At 50.7% G+C, this 6,637-nt stretch overlaps 1 protein-coding gene across 1 annotated transcript in view; it reads left to right on the top strand.

Annotated features, from left to right (window-relative positions):
* The first annotated feature begins 318 nt into the window (after positions 1–318).
* Positions 319–6,637, top strand: part of SRRM2 (serine/arginine repetitive matrix 2) — a 31,247-nt gene continuing 24,928 nt past the window's right edge. Inside the window, 1 exon segment of the mRNA XM_038754024.1 lies at positions 319–486. The gene's annotated coding sequence lies outside the window, so the exon portion shown is untranslated.

The raw sequence follows: 6,637 nt of genomic DNA, 5'->3' as shown, positions 1-6,637 counted from the left end.
TGCGGCGCCCCCGCGGTGCCTGACGGGAGTCCCGCTCGGCTCGAGGATTTCTACGCGACCCCGTCCCCTTCAACGGCCGGACGTTAGCACGGATTGTAGGTTCTCCCCCCCGCAACCGTCGAGGTTCCCTCCGAAAGCCTCGGCTCGGCCGCGTGGGGGAAAGCGGCCGCCATCCCTCCTTCCGGCCCGCCCCGGGAGGGGCCGGCGCGCATGCGCGGGGCGGCCCGCGCGGCCGGAAGGCGTAACGCCGACTACGCCTCCCGGCGGCCCCCGCGGCGGACGTGCTGACGTGCGGCGCGGCCCAGGCGGGGTGCGAGTGGCGCAGTCGGAGCCCGCTGCGGCCCCCCGAGGAAGCGCGGCGGCGGCGGAGGAAGAAGGAGGAGGAGGAGGAGGCGGCAGAGGAGGCAAGGCCCAGCGGCGGTTGCAGGCCCCGAGCGCTCGGAGCGGGAGCGCGGATTCCCCCCGGGCCCGGCCGGGCTTCGTCGGGTGAGCCCGCGCGGTGGGGGGAGGGGCGGCGGCGCCAGGCCGGGCGCGCACGCGCGCTCGCTCCCTCGCGGGCCTCCATTGGCACGCGGGCGTTTCCCCTCCCCTCCCCCCCTTCCGCGCGCTCCCCCGCCCCTCCCCCCCTTCTCTGCGGCGCCAACCGTCCGCGCGCGCGCGCGCCTTTGCAGACGGCCCGCGCGCGTGCCCGCTGAGGCGACCCGCGCGCACGCGCGCCCCGAGCCGTCGCCGCCTTCCCGCTTGGTTTACGGGTGCTGTCCCCCCCCCCCCCTTTAATAATAATCATTTTGGTGTTTATTAAGCGCTTACTATGTGCTAAGCGCTGGGGAGGAGACAAGGTCATCAGGTGGTTCCACGCGGGGCTCCCAGTCGTCACCCCCATTTTACAGTTGAGGGAACTGAGGCCCAGGGAGTAATAATGTTGGTATTTGTGAGGCGCTCATTATGTGCAAAGTAGTGTTCTAAGCGCTGGGGTGATTATTGTAATAATGGTAATAATGATGGTATTTATTAAGCGATTACTATGTGCAAAGCACTCTTCTAAGCGCTGGGGAGGAGACAAGGTGATCAGGTTGTCCCACGCGGGGCTCCCAGTCTTCACCCCCATTTTACAGTTGAGGGAACTGAGGCCCAGAGAGTAATAATGTTGGTATTTGTTAAGCGCTGGCTATGTGCCAAGCACTGTTCTAAGCGCTGGGGAGGTTATAATAATTATAATAATGATGTTAAGCGTTTTAATTGCTGGGGGGGGGAATGAAGGTGATGAGGTTGTCCCACGAGGGGCTCCCAGTCTTCACCCCCATTTTACAGTTGAGGGAACTGAGGCCCAGAGAGTAATAATGTTGGTATTTGTGAGGCGCTCATTATGTGCAAAGTAGTGTTCTAAGCGCTGGGGAGATTATTATAATAATGGTAATATTGATGGCATGTATTAAACGATTACTATGTGCAAAGCACTGTTCTAAGCGCTGGGGAGGAGACAAGGTGATCAGGTGGTTCCACGCGGGGCTCCCAGTCTTCACCCCCATTTTACAGTTGAGGGAACTGAGGCCCAGAGAGTAGTAATGGTGGTATTTGTTAAGCGCTGGCTATGTGCCAAGCACTGTTCTAAGCGCTGGGGAGGTTATAATAATTATAATAATGATGTTAAGCGTTTTAATTGCTGGGGGGGGAATGAAGGTGATGAGGTTGTCCCACGAGGGGCTCCCAGTCTTCACCCCCATTTTACAGTTGAGGGAACTGAGGCCCAGAGAGTAATAATGTTGGTATTTGTGAGGCGCTCATTATGTGCAAAGTAGTGTTCTAAGCGCTGGGGAGATTATTATAATAATGGTAATATTGATGGCATGTATTAAACGATTACTATGTGCAAAGCACTGTTCTAAGCGCTGGGGAGGAGACAAGGTGATCAGGTGGTTCCACGCGGGGCTCCCAGTCTTCACCCCCATTTTACAGTTGAGGGAACTGAGGCCCAGAGAGTAGTAATGGTGGTATTTGTTAAGCGCTGGCTATGTGCCAAGCACTGCTCTAAGCGCTGGGGAGGTTATAGTAATTATAATAATGATATTAAGCGTCTTAATTGCTGGGGGGATACAAGGTGATGAGGTTGTCCCACGAGGGGCTCCCAGTCTTCACCCCCATTTTACAGTTGAGGGAACTGAGGCCCAGAGAGGAATAATGTTGGTATTTGTGAAGCGCTCATTATGTGCCAAGTAGTGTTTAAGTGCCGGGGAGATTATTATAGTAATAGTAATAATGATGGCATTTATTAAGCGATTATTACGTGCAAAGCACTGTTCTAAGATCTGAGGGGGGATACAAGGTGATCAGGTTGTCCCACGCGGGGCTCCCAGTCTTCACCCCCATTTTACAGTTGAGGGAACTGAGGCCCAGAGAGTAATAATGTTGGTATTTGTTAAGCGCTGGCTCTGTGCGAAGTACTGTTCTAAGCGCTGGGGAGATTATTATAATGTAATAGTGATGGCATGTATTAAACGATTACTATGTGCAAAGCACTGTTCTAAGCGCTGGGGAGGAGACAAGGTGATCAGGCGGTTCCACGCGGGGCTCCCAGTCTTCACCCCCATTTTACAGTTGAGGGAACTGAGGCCCAGAGAGTAGTAATGTTGGTATTTGTGAAGCGCTTGTTATGTGCAAAGCGCCGTACTAAGCGCTGGGGAGGAGACAAGGTGATGAGGTGGGCCCACGCGGGGCTCCCAGTCTTCACCCCCATTTTACAGTTGAGGGAACTGAGGCCCAGAGAGGAATAATGTTGGTATTTGTTAAGCGCTGGCTATGTGCCAAGCACTGTTCTAAGCGCTGGGGAGGTTATAATTATAATGATGTTAAGCGTTTTAATTGCTGGGGGGGGATACAAGGTGATGAGATTGTCCCACGTGGGGCTCCCAGTCTTCACCCCCATTTTACAGTTGAGGGAACTGAGGCCCAGAGAGTAGTAATATTGGTATTTGTGAAGCGCTTATTATGTGCAAAGCGCCGTACTAAGCGCTGGGGAGGAGACAAGGTCATGAGGTGGGCCCACGCGGGGCTCCCAGTCTTCACCCCCATTTTACAGTTGAGGGAACTGAGGCCCAGAGAGGAATAATGTTGGTATTTGTTAAGCGCTGGCTATGTGCCAAGCACTGTTCTAAGCGCTGGGGAGATTATTATAATAATGGTAATAATGGTGGTATTTATTAAGCGATTACTATGTGCAAAGCACTGTTCTAAGTGCTGAGGGGGGATACAAGCTGATGAGGTTATCCCACTGGGGCTCACAGTCGTCATCCCCATTTTACAGTTGAGGGAACTGAGGCCCAGAGAGGAATAATGTTGGTATTTGTTAAGCGCTGGCTATGTGCCAAGCACTGTTCTAAGCGCTGGGGAGGTTATAATAATTATAATAATAATGTTAAGCGTTTTAATTGCTGGGGGGGATACAAGGTGATGAGGTTGTCCCACGCGGGGCTCCCAGTCTTCACCCCCATTTTACAGTTGAGGGAGCTGAGGCCCAGAGAGTAGTAATGTTGGTATTTGTGAAGCGCTTGTTATGTGCAAAGCGCCGTGCTAAGCGCTGGGGAGGAGACAAGGTTATGAGGTGGGCCCACGCGGGGCTCCCAGTCTTCACCCCCATTTTACAGTTGAGGGAACTGAGGCCCAGAGAGTAATAATGGTGGTATTTGTTAAGCGCTTGCTATGTGCAAAGTACTGTTCTAAGCGCTGGGGAGATTAATGATAGTAATAATGATGGTATTTATTAAGCGCTTACTATGTGCAAAGCGCCGTTCTAAGCGCTGGGGAGGAGACAAGGTGATCAGGTGGTTCCACGCGGGGCTCCCAGTCTTCACCCCCGTTTTACAGTTGAGGGAACTGAGGCCCAGAGAGTAATAATGTTGGTATTTGTTAAGCGCTGGCTATGTGCAAAGTACTGTCCTAAGCGCTGGGGAGATTATTATAAGAATGGTAATAATGATGGTATTTATTAAGCGATTACTATGTGCAAAGCACTGTTCTAAGTGCTGAGGGGGATACAAACTGATGAGGTTATCCCACTGGGGCTCACAGTCGTCATCCCCATTTTACAGTTGAGGGAACTGAGGCCCAGAGAGTAGTAATGTTGGTATTTGTGAAGCGCTTATTATGTGCCAAGCGCCGTTCTAAGCAATGGGGAGGAGACAAGGTGATGAGGTGGGCCCACGCGGGGCTCCCAGTCTTCACCCCCATTTTACAGTTGAGGGAACTGAGGCCCAGAGTGTAATAATGTTGGTATTTGTTAAGCGCTGGCTATGTGCAAAGTACTGTTCAAAGCGCTGGGGAGAGTACTATAATAATAGTAATAATGATGGTATTAAGTGCTTATTATGTGCAAAGCACCGTTTTAAGCGCTGAGGGGGGATACAAGGTGATGAGGTTGTCCCACGCGGGGCTCCCAGTCTTCACCCCCATTTTACAGTTGAGGGAACTGAGGCCCAGAGAGTAGTAATATTGGTATTTGTGAAGCGCTTATTATGTGCAAAGCGCCGTACTAAGCGCTGGGGAGGAGACAAGGTGATGAGGTGGGCCCACGCGGGGCTCCCAGTCTTCATCCCCATTTTACAGTTGAGGGAACTGAGGCCCAGAGAGTAATAATGTTGGTATTTGTTAAGTGCTGGCTATGTGCAAAGTACTGTTCTAAGCGCTGGGGAGATTATTATAATAATGGTAATAATGATGGTATTTATTAAGCGCTTACTATGTGCAAAGCGCCGTTCTAAGAGCTGAGGGGGAATACAAGGTGATGAGGTTGTCCCACGCGGGGCTCCCAGTCTTCACCCCCATTTTACAGTTGAGGGAACTGAGGCCCAGAGGGTAGTAATGTTGGTATTCGTTCATCGTCATCATCATCAATCGTATTTATTGAGCGCTTACTGTGTGCAGAGCACTGTACTAAGCGCTTGGGAAGTACAAATTGGCAATATATAGAGACAGTCCCTACCCAACAGTGGGCTCACAGTCTAGAAGGGGGAGACAGAGAACAAAACCAAACATGCTAACAAATTATTTGTTAAGCGCTTATTATGTGCCAAGCACTGTTCTAAGCGCTGGGGAGGTTACAATAACAATAATAATGATGTTAAGCGTTTTAATTGCTGGGGGGGGGGATACAAGGGGATGAGGTTGTCCCACGCAGGGCTCCCAGTCTTCATCCCTATTTTACAGTTGAGGGAACTGAGGCCCAGAGAGTAATAATGTTGGTGTTTGTTAAGCGCTTGCTATGTGCAAAGTACCGTTCTAAGCGCTGAGATGGTTACAATAATAGTAATAATGATGGTATTTATTAAGCGCTTATTATGTGCAAAGCACCGTTTTAAGTGCTGAGGGGGGATACAAGGCGATCAGGTTGTTCCACGCGGGGCTCCCAGTCTTCATCCCCATTTTACAGTTGAGGGAACTGAGGCCCAGAGAGTAATAATGTTGGTATTTGTGAAGCGCTTGCTATGTGCAAAGCGCCGTTCTAAGCGCTGAGGGGGATGCAAGGTGATCAGGTTGTCCCACGCGGGGCTCCCAGTCTTCACCCCCATTTTACAGTTGAGGGAACTGAGGCCCAGAGAGTAATAATGTTGGTATTTGTGAAGCGCTCATTATGTGCCAAGCCCTGTTCTAAGCGCTGGGGAGGTTACAATAATAACAGTAATAATGATGGTGTTTATTAAGTGCTTATTATGTACAAAGCCCCGTTTTAAGCGCTGGGGGCGGGGGGGTTACAAGGTGATCAGGTTGTTCCACGTGGGGCTCCCAGTCTTCATCCCCATTTTACAGTTGAGGGAACCGAGGCCCAGAGAGTAATAATGTTGGTATTTGTGAAGCGCTTACTATGTGCAAAGCGCTGTTCTAAGCGCTGGGGAGGAGACAAGGTGATCAGGTTGTTCCACGCGGGGCTCCCAGTCTTCACCCCCATTTTACAGTTGAGGGAACTGAGGCCCAGAGAGTAATAATGTTGGTATTTGTTAAGTGCAGGCTATGTGCAAAGTACTGTTCTAAGCGCTGGGGAGATTAATGGTAGTAATAATGATGGTATTTATTAAGCGCTTACTATGTGCAAAGCACCGTTCTAAGCACTGAGGGGGAATACAAGGTGATGAGGTGTCCCACGCGGAGCTCCCAGTCTTCACCCCCATTTTACAGTTGAGGGAACTGAGGCCCAGAGAGTAATAATGTTGGTATTTAAGTGCTTGCTATGTGCAAAGTACTGTCCTAAGCGCTGGGGAGATTATTATAATAATGGTAATAATGATGGTATTTATTAAGCGATTACTATGTGCAAAGCACTGTTCTAAGCGCCGAGGGGGGATACAAGGTGATGAGGTTGTCCCACTGGGGCTCACAGTTGTCATCCCCATTTTACAGTTGAGGGAACTGAGGCCCAGAGAGTAATAATGTTGGTATTTGTTAAGCACTTACTATATGCAAAGTGCTGTTTTAAGCGCTGGGGAGGAGACAAGGTGATGAGGTGGTCCCACGCGGGGCTCCCAGTCTTCACCCCCATTTTACAGTTGAGGGAACTGAGGCCCAGAGAGTAATAATGTTGGTATTTGTTAAGCGCTTGCTATGTGCAAAGTACTTTTCTAAGCGCTGAGATGGTTACAATAGTAGTAAT

The sequence above is a fragment of the Tachyglossus aculeatus genome, chromosome 11 (genome assembly GCF_015852505.1).
Source record: "Tachyglossus aculeatus isolate mTacAcu1 chromosome 11, mTacAcu1.pri, whole genome shotgun sequence".
In the NCBI taxonomy this organism is placed as follows: Eukaryota; Metazoa; Chordata; class Mammalia; order Monotremata; family Tachyglossidae; genus Tachyglossus; species Tachyglossus aculeatus.
The sequence above is the reverse complement of the archived record's forward strand: the minus strand, read 5'-3'. Positions and strand labels throughout refer to the sequence as shown.